The 17,924-nt window shown below is 37.6% G+C and overlaps 1 protein-coding gene and 1 pseudogene across 1 annotated transcript in view; one reads left to right on the plus strand and one right to left on the minus strand.

The window, feature by feature from the left end:
- The window catches only part of LOC128573067 (zinc finger protein 91-like), a 61,462-nt pseudogene extending 43,644 nt beyond the window's left edge, over positions 1 to 17,818 (minus strand).
- LOC128572512 (zinc finger protein 726-like) overlaps positions 1 to 17,924 on the plus strand; it is a 440,502-nt gene that overhangs the window by 151,472 nt on the left and 271,106 nt on the right. The window lies entirely within an intron of this gene.

The raw sequence follows: 17,924 nt of genomic DNA on the forward strand, positions 1-17,924 counted from the left end.
CTGTTATTTCTTTTCTTTTCTTTTTTTTTTTTTTTTTGTAGAGACAGGGTTTCACTTTATGGCCCTTGGTAGAGTGCCGTGGCCTCACACAGCTCACAGCAACCTCCAATTCCTGGGATTAAGTGATTCTCTAGCCTCAGCCTCCCGAGTAGCTGGGACTACAGGTGCCTACTACAATGCCTGGCTACCCTTTCTGTTATTTCTAACATTTCTTTATAGGTGAAATCCTTTGCAGTAGCTACCTCACAGTCCCTGGGGGGTGAGGGTGATTGCTCTGGACTAGTTTTTCCTGATGCCATGAATTTTCTTCTGATTCTTACACATGAGTGATTTCTTTTATCTGTTTCCTTGCCCTAGTTTTTCTTTCACTTCCTCTTGATCTTTAAGTTGTATGCCTCTGGAGTAGAGTTTTGATGAGTCCTTTTGGTACCAGAAGAATGAAAAGATTGAAGAGCAAGAATGGGAAAAAGAAAGAGAAAAAAAGAAAAAAGAAAAAGCAGAGGGGGTGGGTAAAAGAAAATACTGTCAAAAAAAGAAAAAAAAGACAACCACGGAAAGAGGGAAACAGGAGCAATATAGGTGTACAGTAGGGTAGTTTGATGCACCTTAAAAAACGCCAACCTCGAGGGGTGCCAGGTTGGGTGGTTCCCTTGTGGTCAGCAGCTCTTTGGTAACCTGTTCAGACACAGTACCCCACATTTACCAAGTAGAGATGAAAGGCTAAACTGTTATAAATGAAACCAAAACAAGCAAACAGAAAACTTTATGGGATGAAATTGTGGAAAAAAACAAATAATAGTGGTAGAAATACTAGCAAAAATGTAGTTCTAATTGTTGAAAAAAGCAACAATTGGAAATTGTATTTAAACTAGAAAAAGGAAGAAAGAAAAGAAAGATACAAAAAGAAAAGAAAAATCTATAGGGAAAATGTTGAAATTAAAAACAAAAAAGCAAAAAACAAAACCAAAAAGAAGGCATTATATATATCTTGCTGGATATTGTTGGGGCAACAGGTGATCTTCTTGGGTATGAGTTGTTACTCACAGTGCTGGTACAACTGTATGAGATGAAGCCTGGTGGCCTCTGTGATTTCTCAAACCCCTCAGGGTGCAGAGCCTAAATCTCTCCTCTGCCCACATACAAGTCACTTTAAACTGCTAACCTTGGCTAAGCTGAAGCTTTCCCAGAAAAGCACTTGTCACTGGGATCACTCCTGAAGTGGCTATCCAGTTACCCAGTGTGCCAAAACTTTTATCATTCTATGCCCCTGAGGGTTAGGGCTGTAAGGTGTCTCAGTCCCCCCCCTTTTTAGACTGCTCTAGACAGCACTAGATTACTCACTCCCGCCTGAACCTTGCTCTGCATCACTGAGGGTGGAGCTTGCTGGGGCAGTTCTCCTACAATGACTCCAGGCAGCCTACAGCTGAACACTATTAGCTCCGATCGGATGAGTGACTCAGTCTTGGGCTCAAAACAGCACTAAAATCCTCTGAACTCTTGCCCAAGTTCTCCCAAGGTAGTTTAACTGAGTGCCAAGTCAAAAAAAAAAAAAAAAAAGAACAGCTCACGGGTAAGGCGTTTCCAGTTTTCAATATCACTGCTGTTGTACTTACAACTGCCTGTGGGATTAGACGGAATAAACACATGCAAACACTTGCCAGTTTTCCACTGTTCTTGTCCTCCCCATGGTGTCCAGAGGTCTCACGCTGACTCCCTGTGTCCTCAAAGGGATATTTCTGGGCAGATCCCATCAGAGAGAGATGCCTGGAGTCCAAACTCACTGTGCACAGGTGCAAGAAAGCTGTTACTTGGCTGCCATCTTAGTATGTTATAACCTCCAGGGAAAAATTCTTTTCCTTACCGTTTCTAGCTTCTAGAGGAGGCCTACATCCCTTGGCTTAAGACCCTCTTCTTCCATCTTTAAAGCCAGCAATGTAACATCTCTTTCATTCTCTCCTTCCTCTTTTTCTCTGATACCCACCTTTCCTTCTTACCTCTTCTCTCATCATATCTCCTCTCTAATATCAACAAAACATTAAAACATTAATCAAAAGACTGCTCCCTCTATACTTTTTTTAAGACAGACTCTCACTTTTTTCCTCTGGGTAAAGTGGTATGTTGTCACAGCTCACAACAACCTCAAAGTCTTTAACTTAAGCGATTCCCGTGCCTTAGTCTCCCATGTATTTGGAACAAGTGCCCACCGCAATACCAAGCTACTTTGGGCTTGTAGTTGTCATTGTTCTTTGGCAGGCCTGGGCTGGGTTCAAAACCTCCAGCTCTGGTGAAGGTGGCTGCTACCCTTGCCAATGAGCAATAGGCCCCGATCCTCCTCTATACTTTTAATATTGGTCACTAACGAAAAAAAAAAAAATTCTCTACCTGGTTAATATTATTTGCCTAATTTTCAAATTCTGTTTATTTTGATGGATCTTATTTTATTATACGATGTGAAATCTAATATATGTATTGACCTTTGTGTGACATTTGTTCCATTTTTGTTTTTAGATAGACTCTCACTCTGTCACCATTGCTACACTGCCATGGCATCGTAGCTCAATATCAAATCGTTGATGTAGAGCAATCCTCTTTCCTTGACCTCCTAATGAGCTGGGACTACAGGTGTGCACCATCACCCTTGTGAATTTTTTCTATTTCTTTAGAGTGCCGTGCCATCATAGCTCGCAGTCACCTCTAACTCTCTTTGGCTTCAGCAATTCTCCTGACTCAGACTCCCAAGTACCTGAGACTACTGGCATCCACCACAATACCCGGTTATTTTCTTTTTGTAGTGGCAAATGTTGTTTAGCTGTCCTGCTCACGGCTAGAATCCGCAATCAGTGCATGTGGCTGACTCCACAACCACTGTGCTATGAGTGCTGAGTCTAGTTATTCTATTTTTAATAGAGAAAGGGTCTCACTTTTGTTCTGGGTGGTGTGGAACTCATGTGCTCAAAAAAACCTCCCACCATAGTCTCCCAAAAAACTGGGACTACAGGTGATAGTTACCTGCCTGGCCACTTTTGCTATATTTCATTGGCCTTTCACACTGAGATCATGCAACACTTTATCATATAAATGTACTAAATTTCATATTATACAGCATAAGAAAATATTAGTGGTTTTGATTATTTTTAATTTTAGATAATTTTGCATTTTATCCAATAAAATTCATTTTAACTGCATGTGTGAATCACGTCACATTTTCCTTTAATTTTTCATTCCAACCTTTAGCTTCCCAAACTCACAGTTCTCATTGTAGTTGTAAGATATTTTATTATTCCAGTAAATGAAAATAATTTAATGATGATAAACTAGAAATCAGTTTAAAATCAGAACATATCTTCAAATTCAAGTACCTACATGTACACTAAAATTTTTAGTTTACATGTTTCAGTTGTGTTGGCACCCAAATTTTAACAGTGAGAATTATTGACATACAATAGACACTAGTCCTCAGAATTTATGAAATAGGCCTCAGAACGGATCTCAGACTGATATAAATACATGTCAGTTAACCCTAGATAAGAAAACAGTAAATAAAAGAACAATGGAAAATATTTGCTGAATGAAAAGTTAGTCTTCTGTGTCTTACTTTTATTTTCCTTTACATATACATGTATTTATAAGGTTTCCACCCTTTGCCTTCACAAAATGAAAAAGGCTTAAAATTCAACAACAATAACAATGTTCAAGACAAGGACTAGAAACAAAATCCTTACAAAGAACAAATGAAGATAAATACATTCAGAAAAGAAATCAGATGGTTGGTGCATCACAATATCAAGCAATAACTACAGTGCCAAGAAAGCAACATTCACATTGTCAAATAGCGGGTATGTCCACTTTAGAATGCTTTAACTCTGAGGTTCAGCATGGAGTCATCAGTTAACCTATAACTGTATAATTAAATTATAAATTAACCTATAACCCTATAATTTAATTTTAGATTTCGTTTATTACTTTTTTTTTAGAAACGTCATTTATATGTGTGTGCTTAAGTATATTCATTATATCTAAATCATATGTATTATACACAGTTATTAGAAATGAATTTTAATTAGTATCACCTTCAGTTCTTTCTAATGACTACCCATTTAATCTAACCAGATATTAGAAATCAGAATTAGATATTAGAAATTTGCTCATGTAATTATAATAATCTCTGCTTGCCCTACAAATCTTATACACCCTGTGGTTTCACCACTGAACAGTGATTTTTTAATAAAAATTATTTATTCTGGCAATAGTTAAAGAAAGTTTCTGTGTTTGACTCTATGAGTAGAAAATTAAATGGTAATTTCTGAACATGTTAATTGATGTTTTGGAATAATATATTTTTACTTTTTTTATTTTCCAAGAAAGCATTGGGGATAAAAATACCTTTTGGTCCCACAGGCTGTGCAAATAGAAGCTTCTTTGGTCAGCTCCAGTTTGGAAATACATAGTAATTAAGGTGTTGAGTCTGTCTTTGAGTTACTTCATGATTGACTTACCTATAATAAAATAATTCAAAAAATAATTTCAAAACAATGTATATAAGGCACATGATAAATTAAAGACATTAACTTTTAGCAAAAAAAAGATTTAAAAGTGTTATTACCATTTGCTATTCTGTAACTGACTTTCAACTGTTTGTAGCATGTTATTCAACAGCACAAACTTGTGAAAGCCATATCTCATAAATTTGTCAATCAATGGGGCTATGTCTACTAATGCTTCCTGTTTCAGAGAGTGTGAACATTTTTGGTATTAAGTGAATCTCTACTGCTGTGGTCCTGAGGTTTTCCAGGGGGACGCTCTTCCCAGATAGAGAAATTTACCTGGATGTTGATTTCTTCTGGCCATTTCTCCCCATCCTCCAGACACGAGATTAAACACCTACCAGGAGTGTTCATAGACTACCTTCATGGGAAGGCTATTGTTTGTCTAGAGAATCAATAATCCTGAGTATTTAATTTAACGATAATTGTCTCCCCAACAATGGACAAGGAATTCAGGCATCGAAAGGAACTGATGAGTGAACGTTTTCTCCAATCTAGCATGTAAGGGGTTGAAGAAAGAATTTGTGTTCCCACTGTCCTGTCACTCCTGCTACAGAACCAGATTCTTCACTCAGAGGGGAGACTAAAGTATTAAACAATAAATATGTAGCCTCAGTATTTCTTAGAAAGCCTTGGCCCACAGCTTTCCATAGGTAGAGAGTAGACTAACCTTTGCACTGGGCATACCTAGAGACATTGTACCAAATAGTTGGATGTCCATAAAGACATCATTGCCATGGACCAAGTATTACCTGTGGACAATGTTGTGCCCATCTCAGGTTGCCAGAGATCTGCATTTTCTCACTCAGAGTCCTAATGTCAGATTCCAGTGGCAAGTGGCATGCCTTAACAAACATACACCCACTTTCAAGACTCAATTCCTGACTTTCTGACTTACCTCTGCTTGGGTGCCTCTTTTTATTGTCACAAAGTCCTCTTGGACACATGACCTCCCTGTGTGCCAGGAGTTTTACTACTGACCACAGTGAAAGAGCTGTCCATTGATTCAGCCTGAGAGGAATCTGGGCTGTCTTCCTGAATCTTTTCAGGGAGTCTGTGAGGAGATTTAACACAGACCATTTGCCTCCACTTGAGGGGTGGCTAACTAAAGCTTACCAAGAGCAGATCAAAGCTACAGGTTTATAAAAGAGACACAACTGATGCAGCAGGGGAAAATCCATTGCAAACACCTTACTTGATTTAGAAAGTCACAACTCAAAAAAGGCAGCAAAGAGAACAGGTAGTCCCCAGTTTGTACCACAACCAGAAATGGTCCAGTTATGTCATTTCTTGTGAAAGAAAAAACATGTTGTTCAAGGATGGCACCAGTCACACATAAATATTGTGTCATCTTATCTTAGCAACAAAAAGCCAAGAGGTGTGCGGAGTGAATTAAAGACAGAGGAAGGAGTGAAAATGTCAGACAGGCAGTAAGAAAAAAGAGGCTATTGTTTTAAAGGATAAAGCGGACTCCTGTTTTTCTTTGCTTCATTTTCAAAGGAGTAACTCATAACCTTGAGTAGTGATCTCAAAATCCATAACTAGGGCGGAGCAAGATGGCAGCTGAGTAACAGCTTCCTTGCATCTGGGCACCGTGAGTCTGGGGAGATAGGACTCCAGGCATCCCTGGATGCTGGGATCTGCTATCATCACCCCTGAGAGGATACAGGGAGTCAGCGAGAGACTTCTGGACCCCAAGAGGAGGACTAAAACAGTGGAAAAGTGGCAAATGGTTGCGGGTGTTCAATCCGTCTAAACCCGCCCGCAACTTCCACAGTCACGAGAGCAAAAGGAAGTGAAAGGAAAATTAGAGCAAGAGAACAGATAAAAGAAATCACTCATGAGGAAGAATCAGCACAAAACTCAAGGCAACACGAAGAACCAGTCCAGAACAACCCCGGCAAGGGACCACGAGGTAGCTACTGCAGAGGATTCCACCTATAAAGATATGTTAGGAATGACAGAAAGGGAATTCAGAATACACATGTTGCAAACAATGAAAGAAATGATGGAAACAATGAAGGAAACTGCTAATAAAGTGGAAAATAACCAAAAGGAAATCCAAAACACAATCAAATAAGACATGAACGATAGGAAGAATATAAAAAGGACATAGCAGAGCTGAGGGAATTGAAACAGTCAATTAGGAAACTTAAAGATGCAATGGAAAGTATCAGCAACAGGTTAGACCATACAGAAGAAAGAATTTCAGAGGTAGAAGACAAAGTTTTCGAGATAACTCAGATAGTAAAAGAGGCAGAAAAGAAGAGAGAGAAAGTAGAACGCTCACTGTCAGAATTAGTGGACTTTATGAAGCATTCCAACATACGAGTTAAAGGAAATCCAGAAGGGGAAGAAGAATGCACCAGAGGAATGGAAGCCATACTAGAGAATATTATAAAAGAAAACTTCCAAATATCACCAAAGATTCTGACACACTGCTTTCAGAGGGCTATCGGACATCAGGTAGCCTCAACTCTAACCGAGCTTCTCCAAGACACATTGTGATGAACCTGTCCAAAGTCAAGACAAAAGAAAAGATTCTGCAAGCTGCCAGGAGTAAGCGCCAGTTGAACTACAGGGGCAAATCCATCAGAGTGATTGCAGACTTCTCTAATGAAACTTTCCAAGCAAGAAGACAATGGTCATCTACCTTTCATCTACTTAAACAGAACAATTTCCAGCCCTGAATTCTGTACCCTGCTAAGCTAAGCTTCAAAATTGACGGAGAAATCAAATCATTTACGGATTTACAACCATTGAGGAAATTCGCCACAACAAGACCAGCCCTACAGGAAATACTTCAAACTGTTCTGCACACTGACCACCACAATGGATCAGCAGCAAAGTAAGAACTCAGAAATTAAAGGACAGAACCTAACCTCCACACTGATGCAAAAGATAAAACAAAGCAATGGACTCTCACAAAATAAGATGAATACAATACTACCACACTTATCAATTATCTCAATAAATGTTAAAGGCTTGAATTCCCCACTGAAGAGACATAGATTGGTTGACTGGATTAAAAAACACAAGCCATCCACTCGCTGCCTGCAAGAAACACACCTGGCTTCAAAAGACAAATTAAAGCTCCGAGTCAAGGGTTGGAAGACAATTTTTCAGGCAAATGGAATTCAGAAGAAAGGAGGAGTTGCAATCTTATTTTCAGATAAATGTGAATTTAAAGCAACTAAAGTCAAAAAAGACAAAGATGGTCACTTTATATTGGTCAAGGGAAAAATACAACAAGAAGACATTTCAATTCTAAATATTTATGCACGCAATTTAAATACTCCCAGATTCTTGAAACAGACCTTACTCTGTCTGAGCAATATGATATCTGATAATACCATAGTAACAGGGGACCTTAACACTCCTCTTACAGAGCTGGACAGATCCTCTAAACAGAAATTAAACAAGGATAGAAGAGATTTAAATGAGACCCTAGAACATCTGTGCTTGATAGACGCATATAGAAGACTCCATCCCAAAGATAAAGAATATACATTCTTCTCATCACCCCATGGAACATTCTCCAAAATTGATCATATCCTGGGACACAAAACATATATCAACAGAACCAAAAGAATTGAAATTTTACCTTGTATCTTCTCAGGAAATAAGGCACTAAAGGTGGAACTCAACTCTAACAAAAATGCTCGACCCCACCCAAAGGCATGGAAATTAAACAATCTTCTCTTGAATAACATGGGTGCAGGAAGAAATAAAACAGGAAATCATTAACTTCCTTGAGCATAACAACAATGAAGACACAAGCTACCAAAACCTGTGGGATACTGCAAAAGCAGTTTTGAGAGGAAAATTCATTGCTTTAGATGCCTACATTCGAAAAACAGAAAGAGAGCACATCAACAATCTCACAAGAGATCTTATGGAATTGGAAAAAGAAGAACAATCTAAGCCTAAACTCAGTAGAAGAAAAGAAATATCCAAAACAAATCAGAGATCAATGAACTTGAAAAAAAAAGAATCATTCAGAAAATTAATGAAACAAGCAGTTGGCTTTTTGAAAAAATATGTAAAATAGATAAACCATTGGCCAGACTAACAAGAAATAGAAAAGTAAAATCTCTAGTAACCTCAATCAGAAATGATAAAGGTGAAATAACAACTGATCCGACAGAGATACAAGAGATCATGTCTGAATACTACCAGAAACTCTATGCCCAGAAATTTGACAATGTGAAAGAAATGGATCACTATTCGGTATCATACCCTCTCCCTAGACTCAGCCAAGAAGAAACAGAGCTACTGAACAGACCAATTTAAATCACTGAGATCAAAGAAACAATAGAAAATCTTCCAACCAGAAAATGCCCTGGTCCAGATGGCTTCACTCCAGAATTCTATCAAAATTTCAAGGAAGAGCTTATTCCTGAACTGCACAAATTATTCCAAAAAATTGAGGAAGAAGGAATCTTCCCCAACACATTCTATGAAGCAAACATCACCCTGATACCAAAACCAGGAAAAGACCCAAACAAAAAGGAGAATTTCACACCAATCTCACTCATGAATATAGATGCGAAAATTCTCAACAAAATCCTAGCCAATAGATTACAGCTTATCATCAAAAAAGTCATTCATCATGATCAAGTAGGCTTCATCCCAGGGATGCAAGGCTGGTTTAACATACGCAAGTCTATAAACATTATCCACCATATTAACAGAGGCAAAAATAAAGATTACATGATCCTCTCAATAGATGCAGAAAAAGCATTTGATAAAATCCAGCATCCTTTTCTAATTAGAATACTGAAGAGTATAGGCATAGGTGGCACATTTCTAAAACTGATTGAAGCTATCTATGACAAACCCACAGCCAATATTTTACTGAATGGAGTAAAACTCAAAGCTTTTCCTCTTAGAACTGGAACCAGACAAGGTTGTCCTCTGTCATCTTTACTATTCAACATAGTGCTGGAAATTCTAGTCAATACAATCAGGCAAGACAAGGAAATAAAGGAAATCCAAAGGGGAACAGAGGAGGTCAAACACTCCCTCTTTGCTGATGACATGATCTTATACTTAGAGATCCCCAAAGACTCAACCACAAGACTCCTAGAAGTCATCAAAAAATATAGTAATGTTTCAGGATATAAAATCAATGTCCACAAGTCAGTAGCCTTTGTATACACCAATAACAGTCAAGATGAGAAGCTAATTAAGGACACTACTCCCTTCACCATAGTTTCAAAGAAAATGAAATGCTTAAGAATATACCTATCGAAGCAGGTGGAGGACCTCTATAAAGAAAACTATGAAATCCTCAGAAAGGAAATAGCAGAGGATATTAACAAATGGAAGAACATACCATTGTCATGGATGGGAAGAATCAACATTGTTACAATGTCTATACTTCCAAAAGCAATCTACCTATTCAATGTCATTCCTATCAAAATACCAACATCGTACTTCGAAGATTTGGAAAAAATGATTCTGCATTTTCTATGGAACCGGAAAAAAAACCCGTATAGCTAAGGCAGTTCTCTGTAACAAAAATAAAGCTGGGGGCATCAGCATACCAGATTTTAATCTGTACTACAAAGCCAGAGTGCTCAGGACAGCATGATACTGGCACAAAAACAGAGACATAGACACTTGGAATCGAATTGAATACCAAGAAATGAAACTAACATTTTACAACCACATAATCTTCGATAAACCAAACAAGAACATACCTTGGGGGAAAGACTCCCTATTCAATAAATGGTGTTGGGAGAACCATTTGTCTACATGTAAAAGACTGAAACTGGACCCACACCTTTCCCCACTCACAAAAATTGATTCAAGATGGATAAAGGACTTAAATTTAAGGCATGAAACAATAAAAATCCTCCAAGAAAGCATAGGAAAAACACTGGAAGATATTGGCCTGGGGAAAGACTTCATGAAGAAGACTGCCATGGCAATTGCAACAGCAACAAAGATAAACAAATGGGACTTCATTAAACTGAAAAGCTTCTGTACAGCTAAGGAGACAATAACCAAAGCAAAGAGACAACCTACACAATGGGAAAGGGTATTTGCATATTTTCAATCAGACCAAAGCTTGATAACTAGGATCTATAGAGAACTCAAAATATTCCACATGAAAAAAAGCCAACAATCCCATATATCAATGGGCAAGAGAGATGAATAGAACTTTCTCTAAAGACGACAGACGAATGGCTAACAAACACATGAAAAAATGTTCATCATCTCTATATATTAGAGAAATGCAAAACAAAACAACCCTGAGATATCATCTAACCCCCGTAAGAATGGCCCACATCACAAAATCTCAAAACTGCAGATGCTGGCGTGGATGTGGAGAGAAGGGAACACTTTTACACTGCTGGTGGGACTGCAAACTAGTACAACAGTTCTGGAAGGAAGTATGGAGAAACCTGAAAGCAATCAAGGTAGACCTCCCAATTGATACTGCAATCCCATTACTGGGCATCTACCCAGAAGGAAAGAAATCCTTTTACCATAAGGACACTTGTACTAGACTATTTATTGCTGCTCAATTTACAATCGCCAAAATGTGGAAACAGCCTAAATGCCCACCAACCCAGGAATGGATTAACAAGCTGTGGTATATGTATACCATGGAATACTATTCAGCCATTAAAAATAATGGAGACTTTACATCCTTTGTATTAACCTGGATGGACGTGGAAGACATTATTCTTAGTAAAGCATCACAAGAATGGAGAAGCATGAATCCTATGTACTCAATTTTGATATGAGGACAATTAATGACAATTATCGTTATGAGGGGAAACAGAAAGAGGGAAGGAGGGAGGGGGGTGGGGCCTTGGTGTGTGTCACACTTTATGGGGCGAGACATGATTGCAAGAGGCACTTTACCTAACAATTGCAATCAGTGTAACTTGGCTTATTGTACCCTCAATGAATCCCCAACAATAAAAAAAAAAAAAAAAGAAAAAGTCTGTATTCAAGAGGGACTTTACCTAACAAATGCAATCAGTGTAAGCTGGCTTATTGTACCCTCAATGAATCCCCAACAATAAAAAAAAAAAAAATAATAACTAAGGAAATACAGCTTCAGGCAAGTAGAATAAAATACAAAGCAGCAGATTTAACACTATTGTGGCAGATTGATGCTCAATAATTGATGTTTGTCACTTTAAGCAAATACACAGCAATCTGATGAGGTTTTAAACAAATTCTCAAAACAAAACTAACACTTACCTGGACGTTCCCTTTTCAGTTAGGCCAACCTGGTCACATACAACATTTTTCATAATTTATCTTTGCAAATGTTATCCCTTACATAGATCATTTCTGACATGGTGAAGCCCTATGTTTGTCAGAAAATTTTCTTCTTGAATCGGCGCCTGTAGCTCAAGCAGCTAAGATGCCAGCCACATACACTGGAACTGGCGGGTTCAAATCCAACCCAGGCCTGCCAAACAGTGACAGTTATAATCAAAAAATATCTGGGTTTTGTGTTGGGCATCTTAGTCCTAGCTACTTGGGAGGCTGAAGCAAGAGGATCGCTTAAGGCCAAGAGTTTGAGGTTGCTGTGAGCAGTGATGTTACAGAACTCTACCCAGTGCCACAGCTTGAGACTGTCTCAAAAAAAAAAAAAATACATATATATATACACATATATATTTTTTCTTCTTAAACCATCACTTATTTTAGGAGAAATATTGTTATTAGGTTTTGTCATACACAAAATCTTTGTCTTTCCTTTTAGTGTGACTTGCCGCCCATGTTTCTTAATATTCATGAGTTTCTTCACATCTCTCTACTACATACTGGTTTCTTCTAGCTTCAAGTTTTTTTCCTGCTTTGAATGAAAATGCAAACCCCATTAAGTCATTTCTATTTAAAGACCTGGGAAGGTGGTTTTACAGGATTTCGGTCTCTAGGTTAAAGTTTAGACTTCATCAAAGAATGGGGTAGGCCAGCTGGAAAGCACTAAAAAAAATAAACAAGGCATCATAAACCAGGGAGCAAAGGGATTTTAGAGTACCCTATAGGTTTATGTTTTGCCTTCTATTTTAAAGAAAGATGTCAGAGAGAAAGACAGTCCCAGAATATTCAGGAATAGCAGAAGTGTGCCTCTCATGTTATGAACATCAGTTTGTTTACAGTGGCACAAAGAGACAACTACTCAACAACCAGCCTTCCCAGCATCTGAAAATGGGCCTTGTGCTGAAGCTGGAGTGTGTCCACCAAACCACAAGAGTTTCAGAAAGTCAGAGCTGCTTCAGGGATTTCACAAGGTCTGGAAATCAAGTTTGATCCCCTATCTCCAGGGGAGGAAAATGTCACGTCCAGGGCATCTCTCTAGTACTGAATGGATGGTCCCAGCAGAGGCTGCTTCCTGAGCCATTCCTGACTCCAGGAACCCATTGTCATGATGCGGGAAGGACTCCTAATAACAATATTTCCCCTGGTGGCTTCTTGCCTGACCCTAGAGTAACTCTGTTCCTGACAACCTTCTTTCCTAGTGGTTGCAACCATTTCAAAAGCTTCCTACTGCTCTTGGGGACTGATGCTGACTTGGCTCTCTCTTGCTGTCTCTTCATTTCAATTCTCCTTATCAAGACCTTAAAAATGTGCTTTAACGTTTTGCTTGTGAAGCTAGAGGCCCCTTTGTATGCTTTCAAATATTAGATCCAACAGGGAGATGACGTGCATGGTGGAGATGAAAAAAAAACAAAACACAATAAAACAAAAATGAAGGAAAATGGAGCAGGGGTAGGTAAGGAGCTACATTACCTGGAAAGCAAAGAGTGAGAGCTGTAAGTATAATAAGTACTGTGCATCAGGCAGCGTGAATTCAGAATGTCTAATGTTCCATTACCTTATCTTGCTGAAAATGTACACTTTCCTCCCAGATTTTGGCACTACAATGTCACATATAGGGAACAGATGTCAAGTGTGTGTTCCCTGGTTTTTGGTTCCAGGTGACAAAGCATAGTTACTGGTACCAAGACAGCGGAACAAATGAGCAGAACAAGTAGATACAAGTAAGCAAAAGGTCAAAGTTTATTAAAGCACAGTGCACTCCAGAGAAGGAAGACATCTACCTTATCAAGTGGAGAACACCCTGGGTTAGTGAGATTTTTTCCCCTTCATGATAATTTTCCAATCTATCTTAAGTGGTGCGGTGGGGGTGGTGGTGGTAATATATTTGCTATTTTTACTGGAAAGGGGGACAAATTCCGGAATGGACTGTCCTCCCATTTCTATCCCTGTAAAGCAATTTCTACAAGATGTCATAGTATTTGTAATCTGTGATAAAAGTGATAAGAATTTTACTGTGTTTATGAAAATGGGTCACTTGAGAATACTGTCACCTCACTTGTATGCATGCTGCAAAGACCTGTTTTTGTGGCTTTGGCCATATCTCCACACTGGGGTTTCTCTAGCTCTGCAAGTCATTTTTGTAAAGCAAACATCAGTTTAGTTTTTGAAAGCCTTCCTGAAATGCTTTTCTTTTTTTTTTTCCAGAAAAATCAACTTTATTTTAAAACTGTTGAAAATAGAAGTTAATAATTTTATTACAACTCTCACAATTTTCTTCTGTGAAAATACTCTGTAACCATCTACAATGGCCATGTAGTATTTTGTACAATTTTAACAAGTAGATAGATTTAAACATGAGGTGTCTGAATAATTACAGATACTTTTTTTTCTTTAATTCATTGTGTTTTAAACTCTGGCTGTATTGAACTCCACACATACCACAGTTGTGGTAACTTGAAGTTATCTGTTCCAACTTTCTGCCTATGAAGGAATATTTTCAATAGCATTCTTGACAAGTACACTTCTGGCTTGAAATTATTTTCCTGAAATGCTTTTCTTTCTTGGCAACCCACTCTGGTAATTTTCTTCCTTCTTATTATGGACAAGGGATGCCCAGAACCATCTGCCCCTGTCTCTCTCTAGTCCTACCAAACAGGATAAACACAACTTTAAGACATCATTGAAATATTTGCAGGGTATTTCTTTCCTATGAATTATGATTAGAAAAGTATGAGAAATAAAGCCTGGTTATAAGATTCAACATTGTCTTCACAGTTGTAGGGGTTTTCTTTGTCATAAATTTCATAGGGAAACGTTTGAGCAGAAGTTAAAAACTTGTCACCTTCTTCACATTTATAGATTTTCCGTTTAACATGAATTCTACTGTATACAGAAAAGTATAATTACTGGTATAAAGCTTCCACACACATTCATATTATGATTTTTCTCTGACATGATTTCTCTTATGTTTACTAAGGGCCAATAATCAGTTAAAACGTTTGCCATATTATTCTCATTTGTAAGATCTCTCTCCAATATGAATTTTCTTACGTTTAGTAAAGTTTCAGCTCTGCTTAAGTGCATGGCCATACCATTCACAGTTGTAGGATTTCTTTCCAGTGTAAATTCTAATAAGCTTCATAAGTTATGAAAACCAAGTAAGGTACTGCCAGATTGTTCATATTTCTACGGTTTCCATGTTCTCATTTTTTTTTATTGTAAAGGCTGATTTGACCCTGAGTTAAAGGGTTTGCCACACTATTCATATTTCTAATGTTTCTCTCCAGAATGAATTCTTTTATGTACAGAAAGGGTTGAGGACCGGTTAAATGCTTTTCCATTCTTCACATTTGTAGGGTTTCTCTCCAGAATAAATTCTTTTATGTACAGAAAGTTTAGAGGAATCATTAAAGGCTTTTCCACATTCTTAACATTTATAGGTTTTCTCTCCAGAATGAATTCTTTTGTGTACAGAAAGGTTTGAGGACGGGTTAAAGGCTTTTCCACATTCTTCACATTTATAGGGTTTCTCTCCAGAATGAATTCTTTTATGTACAGAAAGGGTTGAGGAATTCTTAACAGCTTTTCCACATTCTTGACATTTGTAGGGTTTCTCTCCAGAATCAATTCTTTTATGTACAGAAAAGTGTGAGTGCCAGTTAAAAGCTTTTCCACATTCTTTACAATTGTAGGGTTTTTCTCCATAATGAATTCTTTTATGTACAGAAAGATGTGAGTACTGGTTAAAATCTTTGCCACATTCTTCAAATTTTTATGGTTTTTCTCCAGAATGAATTCTTTTATGTACAGAAAGGGTTGAGGAATGGTTAAAGGCTTTTCCACATTCTTCACATTTGTAGGGTTTCTCTCCAGAATATTTTATGTACAAAAAGTTTAGAGGAATTATTAACAGCTTTTCCACATTCTTCACATTTGTAGGGTTTCTCTCCAGAATGAATTCTTTTGTGTATAGAAAGGATTGAGGACTGGTTAAAGGCTTTTAAACATTCTTGACATTTGTAGGGTTTCTCTCCAGAATGAATTCTTTTATGTACAGAAAGTTTAGAGAAATCATTAAAGGTTTTTCCACATTCTTCACATTTGTAGGGTTTCTCTCCAGAATGAATTCTTTTATGTACAGAAAGGGTTGAGGACCAGTTAAAGGCTTTTGCACATTCTTCACATTTGTAGGGTTTCTCTCTAGAATGAATCCTTTTATGTGCAGAAAGAGTAGAGGAATAATTAAAGGCTTTGCCACATTCTTCACATTTGTAGGGCTTCTCTCAAGAATGAATTCTTTTATGCACAGAAAGGTGGGAGTAGCGGTTAAAGGTTTTTCCACATTCTTCACATTTGTAGGGTTTCTCCCCAGAATGACTTATTTTATGTACAGAAAGTGTTGAGGACCATTTAAAGTCTTTTCCACATTCTTGACATTTGTAGGGTTTCTCTCCAGAATGAATTCTTTTATGGGTGGAAAGAGTAGAGGAATCATTAAAGGCTTTTCCGCATTCTTCACATTTGTAGGGCTTCTCTCCACAATGAATTCTTCGATGTATAGAAAGGGTTGAGGAATTCTTAAAGGCTTTTCCACACTCTTGACATTTGTAGGGTTTCTCTCCAGAATGAATTCTTTTATGTACAGAAAGTGTTGAGGACCAGTTAAAGGCTTTTGCACATTCTTCACATTTGTAGGGTTTCTCTCCAGAATGAATTCTTTTATGCACAGAAAGGTGTGAGTAGCGGTTAAAGGCTTTGCCACATTCTTCACATTTGTAGGGTTTCTCCCCAGAATGACTTATTTTATGTACAGAAAGGGTTGAGGACCATTTAAAGGCCTTTCCACATTCTTGACATTTGTAGGGTTTCTCTCCAGAATGAATTCTTTTATGTGCAGAAAGAGTAGAGGAATCCTTAAAGGCTTTTCCACATTCTTCACATTTGTAGGGCTTCTCTCCAGAATGAATTCTTCTATGTATAGAAAGGGTTGAGGAATTCTTAAAGGCTTTTCCACATTCTTGACATTTGAAGGGTTTCTCTCCAGAATGAATTCTTTTATGTACAGAAAGTGTTGAGGACCAGTTAAAGGCTTTTGCACATTCTTCACATTTGTAGGGTTTCTCTCCAGAATGAATTCTTTTATGTGCAGAAAGAGTAGAGGAATAATTAAAGGCTTTGCCACATTCTTCACATTTGTAGGGTTTCTCTCCAGAATGAATTCTTTTATGCACAGAAAGGTGTGAATAGCGGTTAAAGGCTTTTCCACATTCTTGACATTTGTAGGGTTTCTCTCCAGAATGAATTCTTTTATGTACAGAAAGGGTTGAGGAATGGTTAAAGGCTTTTCCAAGTTCTTCACATTTGTAAGGTTTCTCTCCAGAATGAATTCTTTTATGTGCAGAAAGAGTAGAGGAATCATTAAAGGCTTTTCCACATTCTTCACATTTGTAGGGTTTCTCTCCAGTATGAATTCTTTTATGTACAGAAAGATGTGAGTTCTGGTTAAATTCTTCGGCACATTTTTGACATTTGTATGTTTTCTGTCCAGAATGAATTCTTTTATGTACAGAAAGAGTTGAGGAATCCTTAAAGGGTTTGCAACATTCATCACATTTGTAGGGTTTCTCTCCAGAATGAATTCTTTTATGTACAGAAAGGGATGAGTAATGATTAAAGGATTTGTCACATGCTTCAAATTTGTAAGGATTGTCTACATTATAAATTCTCTCATAGTTATAATATTTTGAGGTGTGGCTAAGATACTTGTCATCATTTTCACAATGGGAAATTTCCTCTGCAGTATGAAGACCCCTGTGTTTAGACAGTCTTGAGCAAGATTTAAAGACTTGGCAACAATCTTTACATTTGTACTGTTTTTCCACAGAATGGGTTATCTTATGTTTACGGAAGTTTGAGCATAGTTTTAAGACTTTTTCAAATTTTTTACACTTCAATGTTATTTCTCCAGTATATATCATCTTATGTCCATTTACATTTGATAATTTTCTGACAACTTTGAAACATTTACTGCATTGGTAGATTTTACCATGCATAGCTGTTAAACTTTCATCTAGTCCATTGTAA

This window comes from Nycticebus coucang, chromosome 20 (genome assembly GCF_027406575.1).
Source record: "Nycticebus coucang isolate mNycCou1 chromosome 20, mNycCou1.pri, whole genome shotgun sequence".
In the NCBI taxonomy this organism is placed as follows: domain Eukaryota; kingdom Metazoa; phylum Chordata; class Mammalia; order Primates; family Lorisidae; genus Nycticebus; species Nycticebus coucang.